This window comes from Halichoerus grypus, chromosome 2 (assembly GCF_964656455.1).
Source record: "Halichoerus grypus chromosome 2, mHalGry1.hap1.1, whole genome shotgun sequence".
In the NCBI taxonomy this organism is placed as follows: domain Eukaryota; kingdom Metazoa; phylum Chordata; class Mammalia; order Carnivora; family Phocidae; genus Halichoerus; species Halichoerus grypus.
The window spans coordinates 107,370,904-107,395,634 of NC_135713.1; the positions used below are offsets into that span (position 1 = coordinate 107,370,904).

The 24,731-nt window shown below is 42.6% G+C and overlaps 1 protein-coding gene across 2 annotated transcripts in view; it reads left to right on the top strand.

Moving 5' to 3' along the window:
* Window positions 1–836: 836 nt before the first annotated feature.
* The window catches only part of PDE4D (phosphodiesterase 4D), a 1,430,886-nt gene continuing 1,406,991 nt past the window's right edge, over window positions 837–24,731 (top strand). The window contains exon 1 of one of the 2 annotated variants that reach the window (XM_078067299.1): window positions 837–1,132. The gene's annotated coding sequence lies outside the window, so the exon portion shown is untranslated. The remainder of the gene's footprint in view (window positions 1,133–24,731) is intronic. The other variant, XM_078067293.1, reaches the window with a different exon arrangement.

Genomic DNA, 24,731 nt, shown 5'->3' on the forward strand with positions numbered 1-24,731 from the left:
GACTTTTTTTTTTCTTTTTTTCTTTTAACAGAAAACAATTTGTTGTTTTAGCCACCAGGCCTTTACGTTTGTTATAACCAACTGTGAAAGAGCCTCATTTCAGCTTCTTTCCTAAAATGAGTTAAACACCAATTAGAAATCAGAAACTTCCTCACATGAGAAAAATTACACCTGCATTTTTCCCTTTATATTGTGTTGATATTTCACTTTAGGTTCTGATAGCCAAAGGTGCCAAGATAAGCAATCTGACATGTTTAATTTATTGTGCTCTTTACACAGTAGCAAAAATCTTCTTCCTGAAAAATCATTTTGCCTAAGTCTCTTTCTCAGATCTACGTAGCTGCGCCTGCCATCGATTTCCCACAGCAGGTTATTCTAAGCCCTCACTGTCCTGTCTGTTTCCTCTCCTCCTGGCAACCTTCCTCTCTATCAGCAGGATTCCTGTTTCTCTTCAGCGCCAACTAGCTGTGTGGCTAAGAGCCAGTCGCTTGACTCTCGTGGTCTCTTTGTCCTGGGTTGTCTCGGAGGCAGGGTGGAGGTGTCCTAGGGCATTTGAAAATAAAGCAGCGGAAAAGCTGCCCTTGAGAGTAACCTGCACTGGGCGGTTTTCCCCATGACTGAGGAAGGAAAGCTAGTGGTGAGCAAGCTGATTCAGTGCTAACATTGTTGCCACATGATCCAGGGAAGAAACATGTCTCTTTCAAAATAGAAACAGATTTTTTTTTTTCCCCCAGAGGTACTCCTGCATCCATCGTTCCTTTCCTCTTCATACTGAATTGACTCCAAAATTTCAAATAGCACTAGAGGAAGGCATAAGATTTTTGTGGCTTCCCAAGAGCTGCATTTTTTTTTTCTTTTGAGTGACTTAAGGATTTCTAAGTTACTTTCCAGCTTGGAAAATCATATGACCTGTGAACATGTGCCTTTCCTCAGCTCAAGAAGCCATTTAAAGCAGACTTATCTGCTTTATGCAGGCTCTGCTCACTCCCCTCGACAGCCATCTCCTCCATCTGAAATATTCTTCTTTGACATTTCTCACAAACCATGAGCCTCCTGGCTTTCCTGCCTGCGATGAGCAATTCCATCTGGACTGGACCACTTCACGCAGCCTGGGAGCCTCCTTATCTTTAAGGTATGGGGCAAAATGTAGATGAGCGTAGTCACGGTGGTAGGAAGAGTAGTATTAGCAGTAAAAACAAAACTAAGACTTGTGTGGTAACAGCAGCTCATGTTTGTTGAGCTCCTTTTCTGTGCTAAGCATTCTGTGTTCGTTATCTTACTGATTCTTCACAACAACCTGGGAGGTGGGTATTATTATTCACCCAGTTTTTTCAGAAGGGGAGACTGAGGCATAGGGAGGGTTATGAAACTTGGTTTTAAGATGGTGACTAGTGAAGGAAGGCTTGCAACGGAGGCTGTTTGACTTCCACCACCCACGCTTTTACCGCTGTTGAGGAATAGTTACCTGTGCTTGTTCGTGTTGTTTTTAAGCTGTGTCTGTCCCATCTTTCTCATGAGACTCCTGGAAGGCAGGTCGTGTCTCCTTTCATACCCCGTCCCAGTGCTGTAATAATAACTAAGCGAGTAACTTCTTGCTGCCATTACCTCTTAGGGGAAAAGAATTTTCCAGTTAGCTGTAACTGGGCCGGTTCCCTGATTCAGATGAATTTTCCCCAATAGCAGAGTACATGCCCCAGGCCATCGGGGGGATGTGGAAGGTTTTGAAGGTTTTGTTCAAGTTGTTTCTCTTTGCCATTTCATGGCCATACTTCTGAGTGTTTGAATTGGCTAATAGGGAATCTGAATATGAAAGATACGGACCGCTCACTTAGAGTTATGTTAAGAGCTAATAAAGATTTTAGAGTCACTTCCAACAGGATAAGATCAGTGTCCTGGACTGAGCTATTTTGGTACATCAATTTCAACTTGTTTTAATGGCCTTTGGCCTCCTGCTTAATGTCAGTTGAGGCAACAGATTAACTCCCCATAAAGAGTGGCTTGTCATGTCTTGTTGCTTAATTCTGGGTTTTATGGAGAACTAGGAGAGAGATTTATCGATTAAAGCAAATGACTCTGTTGTGTCCTCTAAAGCCGTTGGGGTCAATGTCTTCCTTTAGCATCTGCAAAACTTTCTATGCAATCGAGTGATCAACAACTATATCTTGATGAGAGTGGTGCTGATTCTGGAACAAGTGTTAATTTTAGATGTCTTAAAAAAAAAAATCACAGTCTTGAGAGTAGTCCAGTTATTAAGTGATGTTTTGGTTGTATTATGTCAGAGGGAAATAAACAGGAAGGAACATTTTAATAGTGTAAAATTTCTCTGAGATGTTAAAGATTGAAGAAGGCCACAGTTGGCCACTTCTTTCTTTAAATCGAAATGCAACATGGCACTTGGTTTCTTACTATCTATCTGGGTCAGGAAGAAGCTGTGACTCCTATCGATTCTTCACCTGTCCTCTCATTCAGAAAAATTTGACAACTTCTGGTTTTACTTCTCTCTTTCAATCTTCTACCACTTTTGGAAAATGACTTTCTGCCTGTCATGTAAGAATAAGGCATCCAAAGGGAGGAGAGGACAAGATAAGTGTGGGAGTTCTCATGATTACTTCCTCGCCCTGGCCATGGGCCCTGGCTCCCCACTTGTTGGTTTTCTGTTATTCTGACTTTGTGTTGCACAGGTCTGTTGGATAGTGAGTAAGTACCTGAGTGATGGACTCATGCTATCTAGGTTCCATTCCATTGTATGCCATTGGCGAGCTTACCTGTAAAATGGGGACAGTAGTACCTCCTGTAGATGGCTGACGTGAGCATTGATGCTAAGCACCCGGACAGTGCCTAACTCCTACCGCATGGCCCCTGGTGTCTGTGATGATCATTTTCTTTCCCTTTGAAGTTCTGGTCTCTTGACCTATGATCTCTGCCCCTTTTACTATATTCTACATAATGTAGTCAGATGCATCTTCAAACAGTGCTGCTTTGATGTTGTTGTTGTTGTTATTTTCTGGTTAAGAAAAAAAAGAAAATTCACTGGCTTCCCATGCTATGAAATCAAATTCAGATTTCTCATCGTGGCATTCAGGGTCTTCTATAATCTCACCAGAACCCCTGGCTTTGACTGACGTTCTATCCTTCCACTGCTGAGGATGCTTTGAGTTGTTGCCACTAGGCTGATGAGCACCCTGGTGATTCTGATAAACGTGGTCTCAAGCACGTTTTGGGCAGTGTTGCTTTAGTGTTAGCCAGCCTGCTCCGTCTACGGTATTGCTTTGCCTGTTCAATGTATACATCTTATTTCTCTAAATGTTATTTGCCTCAAGGGCAAGAGCTTGGTCTTTGTATCTCTGCAGAAAAGAGTTAACATAGCAGTCCTCGGACTGCTAGCCTTGGAAAGGCCTGATGGCAAGGTTGGCTCTTGGCTGGTGTCTAGGAACCTGGTTCTCTGAGTGCTCTCAGTCCACAGTTAACTGATAGGTATGGTGCGTTGTGCCTAGAGTTTTGTGCACAAATCTAACTTATGCTTGAACACCTGCTTCCCTCTGGGAGTCTGGAATTTTTTAATGTGCTAGTCAGAAAGTACCTACATGACCAGCAGTAAAAAAACCTCGGGCACTGAGTCTCTAAGGAGCGTCCCTAGGCTGAATCCTGGCACACATGTTGCTGCATTTTTGTTGCTGGGGGCCGTGTTCTGTCTGTGACTGCCCATGGGAAGGAGAGAGCATGAGGACATCTGTATATGGACTCCTCCAGGCTCACCCTCTGTCTTTTCTTATGATCTGGCTGTGTATTCTTACTGTACTGCTGTATAAAGTCTTAGCTGTAAGAACGATAAGCTGAGTTCTGTGAGTTCTTGTAGTGAATGTCCAACCGTCGGGGTGGTCTTGGGTCCCTTGACATAGTGTTCTTTCCAAAACAGTTCTTAGAGTGGGTGCTCAATAAATATTTTGTGATTAAGTGTCCTGAGTCTCATAACATTGCAGATGCTTAAACAATTCAAACTCTTTTCTTTGTACCATTTCCTGTTCATTTCAGCACCTGTAAGTTGTATCTGTATATGAAGAGGTCAATATTTGTAATGCAGGATAGATTCACCGTGTGCTTGCCCTATCTACCGAGAATTGTTCTGGTTTTGCTTATTCATTTTCTTTTCCTTCCCCACATTTCAGGCATGGTTTGATATTGCCAAACCAGTTCTTTTGGGCTTTTGAGATGTAGAATCAAGGGGAGAGATGGAGGGACAGAAGGAGTGAGCTTTGGGGACCAGATCTAGAAGAAGTGTTCAGTGGGGGGAATCTGAAGAAGAGCAGTGCATGAAAGAGCTCGTGTGAGGTCAAGTCACCATATGAACAGAAGAGGGTTTTATGAATTGTTGCTGCATACTAACCTCCCTGTAACACTGCTTGAGAAAGGGAGAAAGAGAATTCGTTGTTTGGAAATTACTTCTGGATTGCTTCTGAATTGTTTTTCTCTGACAGTGACCCATGCCTAAGACCAAATCATGGTTCACAATTGAGGTTTTCAGGTTTTCATAGATTTGGCTTGGGGATAGGAACTGTTGCTTTTGTAGTTCTGAATTCCATGTCTAAATCCTCAGTAAGTTCTTCCTTCCTCCCTCCCTCCCTCCCTCCCTCCCTCCCTCCCTCCCTCCCTCTCTCCCTCCCTCTCTCTCTCTCTCTCTTTCTTTTTCTTTCTTTTTTTCTTTCTTTCAGGTTCTTGATGACACTGAATGATTGCTTCATTCCCAACCATTTATTGAATACTTTTGACGTGCCAGGCACTGAGTGTGGGGATACAGAGATGAACAAAAAAGAAGTCCTTGCCCACATCACAGAGGGGAGCCTGACTTTCACACATGCATTTCCAATCCCATGTGTGAAATATTGGTCGGAGAATATGGAGCCCAGAGGAGAGAATCTCTCAAGCTTAGCTGAGCATTGTTCCCATCTAGGCCTGATGCACAAGGAAAAGAAAACCTGGTCTTTACCTAGTTTCAGTAACAATTAGAAGAGTTTAGAGAAAAAGTACACGGCATATGTGACGAGGAAGGAGGCCTCTAAGAGAAGGAAGGGCATCTGGGTTTGTTTCTGGAGCCTCGGCCAAGTGTCCTTGCAGCAGAATTCTCTAAGGTCTAAGGTTTACAGGTCCAGAAACTTGATTAGGTTTGATTTGAATTTCCTGAGAGGGCATCAACTGCTTAGGTGAGGAGTCCTATTAATCAGCTAATGAGACTGATATGTCAAGGAGAATGACATATTTCTGGTGACAAAGACCTCTGTCCCAGAAACCACAGTACTCATCAGCTTGATCATCACATTCTATTCCAACTGATAGACCTTATGGCAAACCAGTCAATAACCAGACTTGATGAGCAAGAATCAGGGCTAGAGGAGTCTATTAAATGACCTGCATGTTTTATGCTGGGGTAAAGTGGACCATTCATATCTGTCTTCTGAATAGCCATGGCCAAAAGATGTTAAACTCAAAATCTGATGATCAAGACTCCTTTGCACCTGGGGAAAGCTTGAGTGAGCACGATCTACATTTGTCTCTAAGGCCTCACTTTCCTATGATGATATGAGTGATAAGCATTCTTTTTTGTGTTAAGTCATTTTTTAAGGAGATGTGAATCTTTTTCATTGTACTGTAAGACAAGTTCTGTTTCTCTGGCAGCCATTGACCTTAAAGTGACAACACATATGTCCATTCTGATTATTACTTTTATTGCTATTTATTTATTTGACAGCGAGAGAGGGAACACAAGCAGGGGAAGAGGGAGAAGCAGACTCCCCACTGAGCAGAGAGCCCAACACAGGGCTCGATCCCAGGACCCTGGGATCATGACCTGAGCCGAAGGTAGACGCTTAATGGCTGAGCCACCCAGGCGCCCCTTGATTATTAATTTTAAAATAGTTTAAATCATGAGCCTTGGAGGGTGTTCTGATGTCCATTTTGGGGGGTTTGGCAGAGGAGGAGCATCCCATAGTACCCATCATGCACCTGCAGGAGGAGGAGCCCAGACACAGGGACCACCTTACATGTCATGGTCTTGAATTTCACTGTTTACTTATGTTGTGCTGGTGAAGTACTTAAAATTTATTTTTCTCACTGTCTAAATATCAATTTCAGTTGCTGGTCTTTACCTTTCTTTAGCAGCTGCCTATGTGATCTCCATAGAATTAATTAGCATTAATAATTTTTGCAAATATATTGACATTTATTAACTTGGAAGTGCCACCCCTTAGAAAAACATGCCATACAGTGGTTAAAATAATCAATTCACAGACTGCCTATGACTTCTCATTGTATATTTATCAATACTTACTTCACCGACTAAGTGACTTGCCCAAGATCACACACCTAGTTGGTAGTGGAGTTGCCATAACTTTGCAACTCATATTATTTTGTATGTATATTATTGCATATTTTATTTGTATTATGTGCCAGTATCTCTGAAAGAGAACATATGTTTATTGAGTGCAGGTGTTTGTGTCGTCTTTTTTTTTTTTTTTGTACTTTGAGTGCCTAGCATGCAGCCTAGGGGTGAAAAAAAGATTTGTCGGATAAATGATTACATGATACCAATACAAAGGACAAAAACCTTAGGTTTCTTCTTGGTCCTCATGAGATGTTGCTCCCACTTCATCACATAGAAAGAATAAAGAGCATATTCGTTATTCATTCAGCACCTGTTACGCTCAAGGCGATCTCCTAGGTGCTGGACGAACAAAGACAGTATGGGCGAAGCATTGCTGCAAAGATACAGAGACCATAAGGGAAAACACAGAAGTGACTAATGCACATTACAAGTGCCCTAAAGGAGACACAAATGCATGATGATCGCACATCCGAGAAGGGAACTATCACACCTTGTGGGAGAATGAGAGAAGGCTTCTTGGGGGAGGTGATTTGACCTGAATCTAGGAGCAGCATCTGAAGCTCAGAGACGAAAATAAGCTCATAGATTGGAAGGGGCGGGGGTGGGCAAAGGGCACAGGAGGAAATAGGAAGGTGAATGAGATTTGGAGTGCTGCAGGAGGTCTCCCTTAGGTGGTATGTGAGACGCAGTGCGTGTGTGTGGAGGGGAGTGGAGCAAGAATGGAAGGTCAGGGAAGTTCCTTGGCCATGTTGGCTTGTCCAGGCCCAGGGCCTTGCACTTGGTTCACTCACCTGTATGCTCTTCATGTAGGAGAGTGACCCTGTAGGTTATAAGGCGGCAGGAGGCGGGCTGGTTTTGGGGGGCAGGGGAATGAGGCAGGGAGGTAAGTTGGGAGGGGATTGCAATGATTGAGGAACAGGTAGGGGGCAGTGAACCATGAGGGAGCAGCAGAGATGAAAAGGAAGGGGCAGTATGGTAGCCTGAGGGTATGACGTGGGAAATGCACGAGCAAGGAGCCATTAACAGCATGCATTTCCTACTTAACACAGCTTGTTAAGACCGTCTGTGTAAACATTGATCTCATCTGCCTGTGAGATCCTACAGGACAAGGCCCATGTAATGCTCATGTACTGAAATGGGCATGGCTGGTGTGTGGGAAATGTTTGTTGGATAAATGAATGGAAGTTTGGAGACTTGGCGTGGTAATGGCAGCTGAATGTTGGTGGCAATAACATGTTTCTTTGGGGACCTGCTGGAATTTGGGGGTGTGGTCTATTTTTCTGATGCACTTTCTGGAAACAGATGACAGAACTGGAGAACACTTAAAAGCTGATGCTTAAGTGGGGACGAGATAAAAAGAGTGTGGGGGGGTAGTATACTTGAGTTTAGAGAAAATCCAGTAACTTCTTTCAAGATGTCAGGTGAGCCTGGAGAGAAAGTGCAGCATGGCGTCCATCAGGGGAGACAGGAATGTGGAACAAAGCTTGGACAGAAGGGGGGGACTGGGTCGGATGCGCGGGCGGCGTTAGCCAGTGAAAGCTGGAGGGAAGGAGGAGTAGCCTAATGAGAGGCGGGAAAGGGAGGAGTTGAGTGTTCAGGGTCTGGAGTCAGACTGCCTGAGTTCAAAGGCTGGCTGTCCTCCTGACTCATTGTGTGGTTTCAGTGACTTCACTTTCTCTTGACTCAATTTCCTCTTCTACACAGGGAGGGTAGTAATAATAGCTGCCTAAAAACATGTGCAGCCCTCAGAACAGAGCCTGGAAGGTGACAAGCCCTCCGTAAGCATTAATAACTCTTCTTATCAAAACCCACTCTGACTACTTTGTATGTGGGACCCGTTAATCCTTCCTAACTAGGGAGGTGATCTTATCCTCAGGCCACAACTGAGGAAACCCGTGCACAGAGGTGGCATAGTCTGCTCAGATTCACACAGCCACGTAGTGGAGAAGCTTACCACAGATCGATTCCTCCCCAATCCACCGGGCGCCAGCTCAGGCACTCTCCCCTTGAGCACACTGCCTGAGCTCCGTGGATAAGGTGAGACCACTTTGGACGAAGTTAGACTTGCTCACCAGGGACTGGGGAGCTGTGGCAGACGTTGGAGCAGGGACATCAAGTGAGCAAAGTGTATGCTGCCAAGATTCACCCGGCAGGGCAGTCTCGTAAAAGAGCAGGGGTGGGGGGTGGGGAGGACTGGGGTGCTGAGGATTCAGACCGATGACGGCTCAGGCACTGGCGAGGTGCGGCGAGCCCGGAGTGGAACTGTGCTGGGACTAGCCAATTTGTGCCTGACGCAACGAGAGGGAACTGTCTGTCTGGGATGGAAACCCCCTGAAGGGGCACGAGCGTGCGGAGTGGAGCTTGGCGTGCCCACGTGCAGGTATCAAATGCGGGACCCTCGGAAAATACTGATACTGTGAGCTCTAATGAGGAAGTTGGGAGGGGAGTCACTTCAATAACTGCTCCCTTCGAGAAAAGTGCGTTTAGAAGAACCAGCCCAGAGAATAGCGCCTGAGCGTCAAAGTGAGGCGTGTTGTTATTTTTAGTGGCAGTTGGTTCTGATGGAACACCCCGGGTAGCCTTTACCTCACTGACAATCCAGCTCTGCCTCCCCCCTTTATTAAGGAAGGAAGCTGATGGATGGTTCCTTTCTTCCCTGGAGGTGGATGTTTTCTGTAAACAGTTGGCTTGTGATCTCCTTTCAAAAAGGAGGTTTCTGGGGTGCCTGGGTGGCTCCGTCAGTTAAACCTCCAACTCTTGATTTCAGCTCAGGTCATGATCTCAGGATTCTGGGATGGAGCCCCACTTTGGGCTCCACACTCAGCAGGGAGTTGGCTTGCTTCTCTCCCTCTGCCCCTCCCGCCACCCCTCCCCCCGCTTGTGCTTGCTCTCACTCTCTAAAATAATAAATAAATAAATCTTTAAAACACGCACACACACACACACAAAACAAGAAGGAGGTTTCTACCTCACGGTAATTCTCATCCATAATGAGCGCAGGGCTTTGTATTTGAGACTTAAGCGAATCAGTTCTGTTGACTTCCTGTTTTCTGTTTCCGGCCTTAGCAGAACTTCCCATTCAAGTGGGACCAAGCAGCAAACACAAAGCTGGAATTTTCTCCTAAAGCTGATGTGCCGTGGGGATATAGTAAGTTCATGGGGTTGGTGTTTGTCTCGCCCCGCTCTGGAAGTGCGTCCTCCCACCAAGGGGAGCGACCTGGGCTTGCTGTGGGCCCGTGCCCAAGCCTTGGTGCTGGGCTCCGCGCTCCCAGAGCCTCCAGACCCGCCGCTCCCACGGAGCTCTGCGCCAGACCTGGACGTCACAGCAGCCTCTCCCTTGGACAGTGCCTGAGGATAGTATAGTTTGGTTTATCTTCTTTAGGTTTTCTGTGAACGTTTTCTCCGTTAGTGTTAAAGGGTGAGGCAGACAGACCTCAGTTTTTCCTCCCCTCCTCTCTCATTATTCTTTCTCTGTTTATAATTCACAATTATGTTCCCTTTCATTGTCTCATTGCTTCTGTCATAGTACCTCGTATGGTGGTTATTGTAATCCCCATTTTACAGAACGTGAAACTGAGCTTTAAGTGAATTGTCCTAACTGGGCCCAAATCACTCACCTAATAACAACGCCGAGACTGAGTCCTCAGTCTTCTGTCTTCGGGTGTCGCAGGCTTGCTCTTTCTCACTACCGCACGGCTTTTCTGGTGGAGGTTGGAGTGAGCCCGATGCTGACAGAAAGGAGAGGAAGTGGTGGTTGGCCTGGGAATCCTGAACAGCCCTCATCCACCATTGAATCATGTGCCCTGGTTAATAACATAGAAAATGTTAAGTAAATGTATTTCCACCCAATTCTTCAGACACATAGGACTTTGAGTCTTCTCTGGTGTCACAGACTTTAGGATGATGTGACCAGGGGAGTCACTGTCTGCCTTCAAGGAGAAAAACTACACAAGTCAGATGTGGGCCTGCTGGTGGTTGACACCTGTACTCGGGACCTGCGTTTCTCCGTTGGCTTTTGAGCCGAGGACAGTAGCACAAAGATACTTTCATTTCCCTGCTCCCCAAATCTTGGTAAGGCAGACGGGTGTGGGGAATCAGTTTGGAGTTGGGCTTGATGGTTCTATGAAGACTTTAACATGTAGTCAGTCCCGGAGGTGTCAAAAGGGGATTGGGATCTGTGGCCGTGCGGCAGCAGCTAGAAAGAGAGCTTTGTGTCTTGGGAACAAATAAGAAATAGGGCAGAGGCAATGAGTGAGGCTCACAGAAGCCTTGGTTGCTCCTTTTGCCTGGCGCATCTTTGGAATGATCCCACTCATCCAGGGCTCTGAAAGGGTCCCTTTCATTTTGGAAGGGTCCCCGGGGCTATACATGTCGCTAAATTGTCCTGATAGACAGTAAACCCCAAGGGCCCTTCTGTGCCATGGCCTTGGGCTGGCACTTGTTTTCCTGACATGGTCTGTGAGTAGTCCCCAAGCCAGAGGGTGCCCTATCCTGAAGCAAGCCCCTCCCTTCGCCCCAGAAAGCAGAAGTGCATGGGTGGGTGGTGGTGATCTGGACACTGGCCTGGGGCCCCTGGCCACATTGCTGTGAGATCCTCACTGTTCTCTCTCCGGACTGCCAGATGGCAGGGAATGAATGAGGGAAGTCAAATATTATGGCAAGGAGAGGCTGACAAACCTGCTCACGGTCAGCAGAAGTCTCTCACTGCAGTGGGATGCTGAGATGTGGGAAGGAAGCTCAGAAGTCTCAGTCCTAAGGTCAAGGTTTAAACAATGAAAAAACACCCCCAGGCTTGACTGTGGTGGAGGTATGGGGTTAATATTCCCTGTAACTGTCTGAAGGGAATGGGGTGGGATGAGACCCAAAGGGCATCTGCAGATAGAGGACACAGGAAGTGATAAAGAACATAGTCTCATGATTGACCAGAGGCTATCTGGTTGCCAGGCACAGACCTCCATAGAGGGCTCCTACTTCTGCGTTTTGCGCCCAGACAGCCGGCCAATATATTCTTAAAAAGCCCGCGACAGAATTTTTTGTACACTGAATTCTGTTTTGAAGGCACAAGGGAATATTACCCCTTAAAAGAATGTCAGGGGAATCACTTTGGAAAAGCAAAGAGTCATTTTAAGACATAGACACTCAACAATTGCTTTTGAATCTCTGGATTTTAATGCATTTGCCCAGAGTAGGGTTGGGCATTTCACCCTTCCACTGGGTGGGACAGTTTTTCTCTTACATAGATGGCCTGTAAAGTTCTTAACTGAGCATTGTAATGAACTATTTCCCAGCTATTTTTACTTTTGATGTTCAAGAGTGGGGGGAAACGATTTCCTGTAATAGAATTTAAACCACATGAAAAAGTGATTTTCTTTAAAAAACTGTTCTTTTTCAAGGAAAGGCCTTCTCCAACAGCACTTTTGGTGACAGTTACCAAAGGACAATCCTACCAACAGAGACACTCAGCCTTTAAGTCTGGCTTTTGGAAAACGAACATTAATTCTTTTTTTCTAAGAAGGACACTGTGAGCTCAGTCATGTACACTATGAAAATAATTGGTGTGTGTTAGTGCACTTCGTGCCAGATTTCATGCTTGTTGAAAGGTGATTGGAATCAAACCAGCATATTTAAAGGTCAACTGGTTGTTCTTAAACAGTGCAGAATTTTAACCCTTTCATAATCATGGATTGTAACCACATGGCCATTTTAGGAAAAAGAAGAGACTGCATACTGCCTTTTAATTTCCTGACCCTTTTTTCTTAAATTTTTAAAAAGTTCTCAGGGATCTCTTGTGGAGGAAAAGGGTCTGAGAAATGAATTCTCAGCTGGTATTTGGAAATGGGTGGGAATAGAGACTTAGCTCTTTCTAAACTACTAAATTTAGGTCAGGGCTCTAATGGGACAGTGCACATCACATAAACCATGTCTAAATGTCATGTTGCAAGTTCTCTTTTTATTAAGTACCTCTGATTCACTAGCAAGTGCTAGTAATAGCCAAGTCTCTTTCTTCCTACTTTTGAACACTTTTTTTTTTTTTCTTAGCTCCTGGCAAAGCTTGGTGGATAAAGTGCTATGTATTCATCAATATGTACCCCAGCCCTTTGATGTTGACTGTGTTTCTGGGTAATTCGCTAGGCTTTGGGTTTTGATGCCTCTCCCCCAGGTTAAATGGTTTATTTTGTTGATTTTCAGAATGCCTTCTGTGTACCAGTCTCTTTGTTGAGTTTTCCAAAATAAGGTCGGAGGCTCACCTCTCTCAAAAAAGTAGGGTGACTTTTAGTCATTCGGTGCTGAAACTTCTGGTTTTCTGGATTAGTGTCCTGGGGAGTCCTAGAAACTTTTCAACATTTCATGATGAGGACTTCAGTTTGCAAGCTACAAAAAACAATCTTTTTTTTTTTTTTTAAAGATTTTTTTTTTTTTTTTTTTTTTTTTATTTGAGAGAGAGAGAGAGAGAGAAACAGCATGATAGGGGAGAGGGTCAGAGGGAGAAGCAGGCTCCCCGCTGAGCCAGGAGCCCGATGTGGGACTCGATCCCAGGACTCCGGGACCATGACCTGAGCCGAAGGCAGTCGCTTAACCAACTGAGCCACCCAGGCACCCAAAACAATCTTTTTTTTAATACTTATTTATTTTTTAAAATTTTATTATGTTATGTTAGTCACCATACAATACATCATTGGTTTTTGATGTGGTGATCCACGATCCATTGTTTTCGTATAACACCCAGTGCTCCATGCAGTACGTGCCCTCCTTAATACCCATCACCGGGCTAACCAATCCCCCCTCCCCCCTCCCCTCTAAAACCCTGTTTGTTTCTCAGAGTCCATAGTGTCTTATGGTTCATCTCTCCCTCCAATTCCCCTCCCCCATTTTTCCCTTCCTTCTCCTAATGTCCTCCATGCTATTCCTTATGTTCCACAAATAAGTGAAACCATATGATAATTGACTTTCTCTGCTTGACTTATTTCACTTAGCATAATCTCCTCCAGTCCCATCCATGTTGATGTAAAAGTTGGGTATTCATCCTTTCTGATGGCTAATATTCCATTGTATATATGGACCACATCTTCTTTATCCATTCATCTGTTGAAGGGCATCTCGGCTCTTTCCACAGTTTGGCTATTGCGGACATTGCTGCTATGGACATTGGGGTGCATATGGCCCTTCTTTTCACTACATCTGTGTCTTTGGGGTAAATACCCAGTAGTGTGATTGCTGGGTCATAGGGTAGCTCTATTTTTAAATTTTTGAGGCACCTCCACACTGTTTTCCAAAGTGGCTGTACCAACTTGCATTCCCACCAACAGTGTAAGAGGGTTCCCCTTTCTCCACAACCTCTCCAACATTTGTTGTTTCTTTCCCTGTCCATTTTTGCCATTCTAACTCGTGTAAGGTGGTATCTCAATGTGGTTTTGATTTGGATTTCCCTGATGACTAATGATGATGAACATATTTTCATGTGTCTGTGAGCCATTTGTATGTCTTCTTCAGAGAAGTGTCTTTTCATATCTTCTGCCCACTTTTTGACTTGATTATTTGTTTTTTGGGTGTTGAGTTTGAGAAGTTCTTTATAGATCTTGGATACCAGCCCCTTATCTGTAGTGTCATTTGCAAATATCTTCTCCCATTCTGTGGGTTGCCTCTTTGTTTTGTTGACTGTTTCCTTTGCTGTGCAGAAGCTTTTTATCTTGATGAAGTCCCAAAAGTTCATTTTTGCTTTTGTTTCACTAGCCTTTGGAGATGTATCTTGAAAGAAGTTGCTGTGGCCGATGTCAAAGAGGTTACTGCCTATGTTCTCCTCTAGGATTTGGATGGATTCCTGTCCCACATTGAGGTCTTTCATCCACTTTGAGTTTATCTTTGTGAATGGTGTTAGAGAATGGTCGAGTTTCATTCTTCTGCATGTGGCTGTCCGATTTTCCCAGCACCATTTATTGAAGAGACTGTCTTTTTTCCATTGCATGTTATTTCCTGCTTTGTTGAAGATTATTTGACCATAGAGTTGAGGGTCCATATCTGGGCTCTCTATTCTGTTCCATTGGTCTATATGTCTGTTTTTGTGCCAGTACCATGCTGTCTTGGTGATCACAGCTTTGTAATGTAGCTTGAAATTGGGCAATGTGATGCCCCCAGCTTTGTTTTTCTTTTTCAACATTTCCTTGGCGATTCGGGGTCTTTTCTGATTCCATACAAATTTTAGGATTGTTTGTTCCAGCACTTTGAAAAATGTCATTGGAATTTTGATCGGGATGGCATTGAAGGTATAGATTGCTCTGGGTAGCATAGACATTTTAACAATGTTTATTCTTCCGATCCGTGAGCATGGAATGTTTTTCCATCTTCTTGTGTCTTCTTCAATTTCTTTCATGAGTGTTCCGTAGTTCCTAGAGTATAGATCCTTTACCTCTTTTGTTAGGTTTATTCCGAGGTATCTTATGGTTTTTGGTGCTATTGTAAATGGAATCGTTTCTCTAATTTCTCTTTCTACAGTTGCGTTGTTAGTGTATAAGAAAGCAACTGATTTCTGTGCATTGATTTTGTATCCTGCCACATTACTGAATTGCTGGATGAGTTCTAGTAATTTGGGGGTTGAGTCTTTTGGGTTTTCCACATAAAGTATCATGTTGTCTGCGAAAAGAGAGAGTTTGACTTCTTTGCCAATTTGAATACCTTTTATTTCTTTTTGTTGTCTGATTGCTGTTGCTAGGACTTCTAGTACTATGTTGAACAATAGTGGTGAGAGTGGGCATCCTTGACGTGTTCCTGATCTTAAGGGAAAGGCTCTCAGCTTTTCCCCATTGAGGATGATATTCGCTGTGGGTTTTTCATAGATGGATTTTATGAACTTGAGGAATGTTCCCTCTATCCCTATACTTTGGAGAGTTTTAATCAGGAAAGGATGTTGTATTTTGTCAAATGCTTTTTCTGCATCAATTGAGAGGACCATATGATTCTTCTCCCTCCTCTTGTTAATGTGTTCTATCACATTGATTGAGCTGCGAATGTTGAACCACCCTTGCATCCCGGGGATAAATCCCACTTGGTCGTGGTGGATGATCCTTTTAATGTATTGTTGGATCCTATTAGCTAGGATTTTGTTGAGGATTTTGGAATCCATATTCATCAGGGAATGAAACTCTCCTTTTTGATGGGGTCTTTGCCTGGTTTGGGGATTAAGGTAATGCTGGCCTCATAGAATGAGTTTGGAAGTTTTCCTTCTGTTTCTATTTTTTGAAACAGCTTCAGTAGAATAGGTATTATTTCTTCTTTGAATGTTTGGTAGAATTCCCCAGGGAATCCATCAGGCCCTGGACTCTTGTGTTTTCGGGAGGTTTTTGATCACTGCTTCAATCTTGTTACTGGTTATAGGCCTATTCAGATTGTCAATTTCTTCCTGTTTCAGTCTTGGCAGCTTATAGGTTTCCAGGAAGGCCTCCATTTCATCCAGATTGCTCAGTTTATTGGCATATAGTTGTTGATAATAATTTCTAATAGTTGTTTCTATTTCCTTGGTGTTAGACGTGATCTCTCCCCTTTCATTCATAATTTTATTAATTTGGGTCCTTTCTCTTTTCTTTTCGATCTTATTAATTCTTTCAAAGAACCAACTTCTAGTTTTGTTGATCTGATCTGCTGTGTTTCTGGTTTCTAATTCATTGATTTCTGCTCTAATTTTAATTACTTCTCTTCTAATGCGTGGCTTAGGGATCGTTTTTTTGCTTTTTCTCTAGTTCTTTAAGGTGTAGAGTTAGTTGGTGAATTCGGGATTTTTCTATTTTTTTGAGTGAGGCTTGGATGGCTATGTATTTCCCCCTTAGGACCGCCTTTGCAGTATCCCATAGGTTTTAGACCGATGTGTTTTCGTTCTCATTGATTTCCATGAATTGTTTAAGTTCTCTTTGATTTCCTGGTTGACCCAAACATTCTTGAGCAGAGTGGGCTTTAGCTTGCAAGTGTTTGAATTTCTGCCAAATTTTTTCTTGTGATTGAGTTCCAGTTTTAGAGCATTGTGGTCTGAGAATATGCAGGGAATAATCTCAGTCTTTTGGTATCGGTTGAGACCTGACTTGTGACCCAGTATGTGGTCTATTCTGGAGAAAGTTCCATGTGCGCTCGAGAAGAATGAGTATTCTGTTGTTTTAGGGTGGAATGTTCTGTAAATATCTATGAGGTCCATCTGGTCCAATGTATCATTCAAAGCTCTTGTTTCCTTGTTGATTTTCCGCTTAGATGATCTGTCCATTGCTGAGAGTGGAGTATTGAGGTCTCCTACAATTAACGTATTGTTATCAATATGACTCTTTATTTTGGTTAACAGTTGGCTTATGTAGATGGCTGCTCCCATGATGGGGGCATAGATGTTTACAATTGTTAGATCTTCTTGTTGGATAGACCCTTTAAGAATGATATAGTGTCCTTCTGTGTCTCTTATTACAGACTTTAGTTTAAAATCTAATTTGTCTGATATAAGAATTGCTATCCCAGCTTTCTTTTGAGGTCCACTGGCATGGAAGATGGATCTCCATCCCTTCACTTTCAGTCTGGATGTATCTTTAGGTTCAAAATGAGTCTCTTGTAGACAGCATATGGATGGGTCCTGTCTTTTTATCCAATCTGCAACCCTGTGCAGTTTTATGGGAGCATTTAGGCCATTCACATTGAGAGTGATTATTGAAAGATATGAATTAATTGTCATCATGTTGCCTGTGAAGACGTTGTTTTTATAGATTGTCCCTGTAAATTTCTGTTGTATATCACTCTTGGGGTCTTTCTCCTTTTATAGAACCCCCCTTAATATTTCTTGCAGGGCCGGCTTAGTGGTCACCTAATCTTTCAGTTTCTGCCGGTCGTGGAAGCTCCGCATCTCTCCATCCATTCTAAATGAAAGCCTTGCCAGATAAAGTATTCTTGGCTGCATGTTCTTCTCATTTAGTACCCTGAATATGTCTTGCCAGGCCTTTCTGGCTTGCCAGGTCTCTGTGGATAGGTCTGACGTTATTCTGATGTTCCTCCATCTGTACGTAAGGAATCTCTTCCCCCTAACTGCCCTTAAGATGGTTTCCTTGGTTCTAAGATTTGCAAGTTTTACTATTACATGCCGGGGTGTTGGCCTGTTTTCCTTGGTCTTAGGAGGGGTCCTCTCTGCCTCTAGGACTCGAATGTTTGTTTCATTCCCCAGATTAGGGAAGTTCTCAGCTACGATTTGCTCAAATACATCTCCTAGTCCTCTCTCTCTCTCCACTCCCTCCGGGATTCCAATTATTCTGACATTGGAATGCTTCATGGTGTCACTTATTTCTCTGATTCTATTTTCATAGATTCTGAGTTGTTTTTCCCTGGCCTCCTCTTTTCCCTTTTTATCTATTATATTGTCTTCCAGGTCGCTTATTCGCTCTTCTGCCTCAGTTACCCTAGCTGTTAGATTATCTAGATTGGATTGGATCTCATTGATAGCATTTTTAAGATCTGCCAATTCCCCTTTTATTTCTGCCCTTAGAGACTCTATGTTGCCATTAATTGATTTCTCCATTCTAGCCATTGTCTTCACAATTGCTAGCCTGAATTCCATCTCCGACATCTTGGTTATATCTGCATCCATTTGTAAATCTGCAGCATAAGTCATAATCTCTGAGTCTTTTCTATTTTGGGGGCTCCTCCTCCTAGTCATTCTGTTGATGGGTGTTTGAGGCAATGTATAGAGTCCAAATTATTGACCAGAACCCAAGCAAGATGCACCTGTTTTCTTGGGACCTTAGGGTTGCTGGCCTCTTGTTTTCCCAGCCTGTCTTCTGGGGGAGGGGCCTGCCACGCTGTTACTCAGGCAACCCTGTTTGGGCGGAGTTGCCCTGCCCTCCTGTGGTGGGGGATGGGCTCAGCAGGAATCAGTCTTTGGGGCTTTTGTTCTCTGGTGGCTTTCCCTGATGGGTTTCAGCATCTCTTCCGCGAGTCAGAGCAGAAGAGACGGTTTCCAACCCTCTGCCTCAGAGCAGAGAGACCTCAGTCTGTTCTTCAGTGAGCTCTCCAGGCCACACCGTCTCCGTTTCTGTCCGTGCTGCTATAAATTGCAGCGGCCTGGGTTGTGCGCCCCTCTGCAGCGCCCCGAGTCCTGCCTCCAGGTCGGGGCACGTCTCTGCCCTTTGTGCTTCTAAAACTGCCAGCTGCTCCCAGTTCACGTGCATGCGACCCCGCCGCTCCGGGTTTCTGCCCCGGGGGCTGCCCTAAAGTCCTTTCCCCGACACTACCGGTCTGCGAGTCTGTGCCCTGTCCGCAGTGCGCGAGGCTGTCCCTCACCAGCGGTGTAGGATCCCCATGGACAGGCACCCTCCCGCTGCCTTTATCCTCCAATATCTGCCCTCGGAATCAGGGCTCCCCATTTCATACCTCGAAACCAACCGCCTGCGATATTCTGTTTGTAGAGATCCAGATCTTCTTACATCTCAGGCTGGTTTCGTGGGTGCTCAGAGTGGTCTGGTAGATAGCCAGCTCAATTCCGGGGACCAGTTGAAATAGGGTCCCCTACTCCTCCACCATCTTTCCCCCCCATCCAAAAAACAATCTTTCTTAAGGAAAAACCTCTGTGAGACTGACATTGAATGTTTCCACACAAGAGTTTACAGGTAAAGGAAGTTGAAGTCCAAGCACCGATATATCTTGAGTATGTGTGAAGTCTTGAAGTTATAACTAAAGGCAAACAAAAGTTACCCTGAAAAATCAGAGTCTCACTTTATCAATAAGGTAACTCAATATTCTTTTCTTTCTTGGTTACTTCATACTTTGCCTTTAGTTCTTCTCTCTCTATATGGTCCACAACTTTTTAGCTGTGAGATTATGCTAGTTGCTTAAAAACTCTGATCATCATTTGCCTCACCTGCAAAATGGGGATAACCTCACCTTCCTCAGTGTTACTGTGAAAATTAAATGAGTTAATTCATGTTAAATGATTGAAACAATGCCTGGCACAAAACAGACACACAATAAATATTAACTCATTATCATTCTGGTTGCTGTAAATCTAATCTTTTTCACTAGTTGCTATGCCATATGGAGATGTTTGACCTAGAGGGTTTCTTCTGGCTTCCCCGCTCCGATACCTGGGAGCTCTGCCGCACTCAGGCACCCCTGGTCTTTCTGTGACCCCGAGGGTCCTGAGACCACACTGTCCCATGAGGGTTCCACCCCCCGCTTAACCACTGGAGTGATGTCCCACAGCGAAGCAGACTTCTTTTTTTTTTTTTTTTTTAAGATTTTTTTTTATTTATTTATTTGAGAGAGAGAGAATGAGAGAGAGCACATGAGAGGGGGGAGGGTCAGAGGGAGAAGCAGACTCCCTGCCGAGCAGGGAGCCCGATGCGGGACTCGATCCAGGGACTCCAGGATCATGACCTGAGCCGAAGGCAGTCGCTTAACCAACTGAGCCACCCAGGCGCCCGCGAAGCAGACTTCTAAAAGTTCCGATTTTGTGCTCCGCTGCTCTATCACTTGCCAGAAGCGGTGGACGGAGGCCCCCTCCCCCGCCGTCTATCCTCCTGAATATCGCCTCGGATTCACTTCTCTGAACGTCCTACCTTCCAGGAAGTGGTCGCTTTTCTGTTCAGAGAGTTGTTGCTATTCTTTTCTTCGATCTCCTGTTGAGTTTGTAGGTGTTCAGAATGGTTTGATCCCTATCTAGCTGAATTCTTGGGACCAGATGAAATTTAGGTTTCCTACTCCTCTGCCATCTTGCTCCTCCCTCCTCTGTTCTTACATAACTTCTTGAGATAGATCCTAACATAATTGATTTTCAGGCTCTCTTCTCATCCAGTATATACATTTAAGACTGTATATATTCCTCACAGGTCAGATTTGACTATATCATACAAAATTTCCTTTGCAGGATTTTAATTTTTGCTTAAAAATATTTTTGAATTTCTGTTGAGAATTCTTCTTTGATCCATGTGTTATTTACAAATGTGTCACTTAATTTCCAAACCTATGGGGATTTTCTACTTACCTTATTCATTTCTGGCTTAATTCCACTATGGTCACTTAAAAAAAAAAAAAAATATATATATATATATATATATATTCTGCTGTTATAAGGGCTGTGTTCTACATGTGTTAATAAAATAAAATATTTCAATCCTATTTATATTTTCTCTGATTACTGATTATTTTTCTTTGTGTAACATTTGTTACAAGAAAGATGTGTTAAAATGTTCTATCATGATTTGTGGATTTATCACTTTTCTTTATAATTCTGTCTATTTTTATGTTAAATATCTTGAGTCTATGCCATTAGGAACTTATACTTTTAGAATTGTTATCTTCCTGAGAAATTGAGCCCCTTTTCATTGTGAAATACTCCTCTTTATCTCAGCTTATGCTTTTTGTCTTCAAGTCTACCATGGGTGGTATGATTAGCATGGCCTCAGCTGTGTTTGGGGATGGTGTTTGCATAGTGACTTTTTCCCATCCTTCACCTTCAATCTTTGGAAATCCTTTTATTTGAGGAATGCTTCATATAAGCACTTATCTTTTTTGTTTAATCCAGCTCAGCAATTTTTGTCCTTTAATTGAAATATTTAATCTGTCTCTATCTTATGCAATCACTGATATATATTTGCATTTAAGTCTATCATGTTTTTATTTTTCCCTATCTGTTCCATTTTTTAAATCTCCTTTTTCTCTCTCTTCACTTTCCTTTGGTTTGAGGTTTAAAAAAAAATTCTTATTATCTTTTACTTTTCCCTATCTATAGGCCTTGGTAGTTACATATCCTTTTCTGTGTTTCTAAGAGATTAACAGAAGTTGTTACATGCATCATTGACTCATTAAAGCCTAAGATTAAATTAATACTTTGCCATTTCCTGGGCACTTCCCAAAAATACATATTTAGCTCCTTTTTTTGGATCTTTATTTTTTTCTGTATCTTAGTTTTCTAGCTGGGACCTTTTTCTTTATGCCTGAAGAGTACCTTTAGTGTTTTCCTTGAGTACATGTCTGCTCTTAAGGAGTCTCTGTTTTTGCTTTTCAGAAGGTGTCTTTATTTTGTCTTTGTTCCTGGAAGATATTTTCACTGGGTATAGAATTCTAGGTTGGTAGTTATTACCTTTCAGCATTTTGAAGATATTCCATTGTTTTGTTTCCATTGCCCTTCAAGATCTTCTAAGTCTTATCTGGCTAGGTAGAAATATAGTAGGTATGCAAATATATAACTCAAAGGATGAACAAAAATGCATCTTGGAATTCACAGTTCTCTATTTATGGCATTTAAAGTTTACAGATATTTAGCTGAACTTTTTTTTTTTTTACCTGCACATCAAGTGCAGATGATCAAAGGAATCAAGTATTTGATTACTTAACATAAAGATCTTTGTTTAGTGTAGAAACCAAAGGACAGTCCTGCATTATTGAAACATTCTAGGAATTGTTTTTATAACTTTCAAAAAGAGGGAGCATAAAACATGTAAACCTAGCTTAAATATGTGAAATTATGCAAAGATAATGCAAAAGTACATAGACATGTGTCTTGATCTGAAATGGCTTTCACCATCTCAGAGTGGTTCACTTTCTAAAAACACACACATAAAACTATTCCATATCCTTTTTGTTTATAAAGTCAGTCTAATAGATTCTTCCTTGTATTAGCTTTCCTCATCATTTAGTTACAGTTTTATTTTTACATAGTTGTTGGTTAACTGTGTTTCGTTGCATATTTTCATTTTTGGGTATCAGTTGTTGGAAAAATAACTAAATGTGGTCCTTCCTGCTGGGCATATTGGGCCTGGAATTGTGTATTTGATTTATGACTGATTTCTTCACCTAGAAAAGTATTTTGGCTGCAATATTATCTTCCTGCAGCTTAATATAGTGCTCGAAATGTGAACTAAGCTCTTACCTTTGAAATATTTTTTTCTTTTACTAAAATGCACTATATACAATACACAGTTAGGAATGTGAGTTTTATAGTAAAACAAACCTGGGTTCACATAGTAGCTCTGTTAATTACTAGTTGTGCATCCTTGGAAAAATCACTGCAACTCTGCATCCTTAGTTTTTTCTTTTTCTTTTTTTTTTCTAAAGATTTTATTTATTTATTTGAGAGAGAATGAGAGAGAGAGACAGAGCATGAGAAGGGGAGTGTCAGAGGGAGAAGCAGACTCCCTGCTGAGCAGGGAGCCCGATGTGGTACTTGATCCTGGGACTCCATGCATCCTTAGTTTTATTATCTATAAATTGAGGTCGGTAATTTCTACATTACAATGCCATTTTAAGAATAAATGTTACTATTAATTTTTAAAATTTCTGTGGTATGGTATTGCCTACTAAGTTTCTTCATAGAGTAATGTGTTTTATTGGCAGATGATATTTGGTAGTAGACTGGCTCCTTATGAAGTAAATAAAAATAATTGACCACTTTATTCTTTGGAGTTTATGTAGATTTATACTTGGTGAATCTGTGAGCCAAGGGCATATGGTAAATTTTGTATTCTTGGTTTAACAAGTGTGATGGTTAATTTTATGTGTCAGGTTTACTGGATCACAGGGTACCCAGATATTTGGTTAAACATTACTTGTGGATGTGGATGTGTTTCTAGGTAAGATTAATATGGAACTGGTAGTAAAGCAGATCCCTTCTACCCCTAGTCCCCAGTGTGGGTGGGCATCATCCAATCTTTTGAAGGCCTGAATAGGACAACCAGGGAACGTCCACAGAGCAGATAAATACAACATGTCTGTGAAGGTTGCTGTTTTCTTAGAGCTCCAGGGGTTTACAGATGGAAAGCATACCAGAGACCCAGCATGTGGTGAGGACCTAAGGATGTGTGGATGTAGAGCTAGAACCAGAAACTAAGGGCCATGGCTGGGATTAAGTCCTTTCTTGCTAAACCATGGATGTGCTATGTGATTAAACTAATTATCGAGCTCTAGACTTACCAGTGAGCTCATGTTCCAGAAATTCCACTTAGGTCTGATGTTTAGAAGTCAGTTTGAGGTAGTTCTTGAGCTCTAAGAGGCCTATTTTGCTCTTTCTGAGCATTGTTATAGAGTTTGTGGATTTCATCTGGTTCTTAAAGGAGTTCATGATTCTAAAATGTCTAAAAGTTGTATTAAAAGATGACTTAATACAATGAAAAATTGTTTAATACAAGACATCATGTGGAGAAAAAATGACAGCCTATGTAGTGTAATCACGATGTGGGAGTATGTGAATGAGAATATACGTTAACAGAGGTTATCTCTTGGTAATGGAACTAGAGGTATTCTTTTCCTTGTTTACTCTTTTTTCCCCCCAAATTCTTGAAATGATTACATATGTTTTATAATGAGAAAAAAATGTTAAATAACATTTTGTCCTACTTGAACTATGATTTACCTAAGGGAAGTCCTATTCTTTTAGTTTGCACATTTCAAAACATCTCATAACTTATTTTGGCTGAAAGTTGAAAAGGAAACTCAGTTCACATTTGTTCAGTTACAGTCCCCTTTTCTTCCCATGGTGTCTTCTCAGCTTAAACCTTTGCACTCAGCCCCTCTCCTCCCCCTTTTTGTTCTTTGATTCATCTCCCTTTTTAAAAAAATTAAATTCTGTCTGCTTTTCTTTAATAGCATAAGTCTTTTTCTCTGTTGGGGATATGAATTGTACTCTTCAGTTACTCATTTTCAGATGCTCACCCCATAGCCCCCTTTTCTCCGTTTTTCTTTATCCTGGTCTTTTATTTTGGAAGGTAGAAGAAGCATTTGCAAAATAGCCTCTTCCAAACCTCAGAGCCTTGGTAGTACTTTCCGTTAATTTTAAATTTTATTCTTTTTGGGATTTCATGAGTGTTTTCTCCCTCCATCAGGAGCAGATGTGTATAGGCGTGCACAGGTGTGCATGAGTGTGTGTGCACATGTGTGTGGATACACGTTCTGTTCTTTCAGATCAGTAACTGTGTCATTTCTTGTCTACCCCATGGAAGCAGGCCCTCCGGGAGTGCTGACTGCCTGTGGGCCAGTCTGGGCATAGCTTAGCGACCTTGTAGAGCATGACACCTGGGCCTCACACTGTATGCATAGGAGGGCCATGCCCTCATCCATCTGGTACCAGCAGGCTGGCAGCCACACATGAAAGCCTCCATGAAGAAGAGGCAAATTGGGTTGGCTCTCCAGTTGCTACTGGGCTGGTTCTGAGCAGGGCAGGCTGACTTGTCATCTTTCCCAAAGCCTACTAACCAGCAAAGAGGTACATAGATAAGATGGTAGAACTCGATTTATGTATGCATGAATGCAGAACTGAATTAAAAAGACAATCCGAGAAAGGAGCTAAGGACCAAACTGGGGGACTCTGAGTAAAAAATCAAGGCTGTGAATTTCAGGATGAGCATTTTTTTAC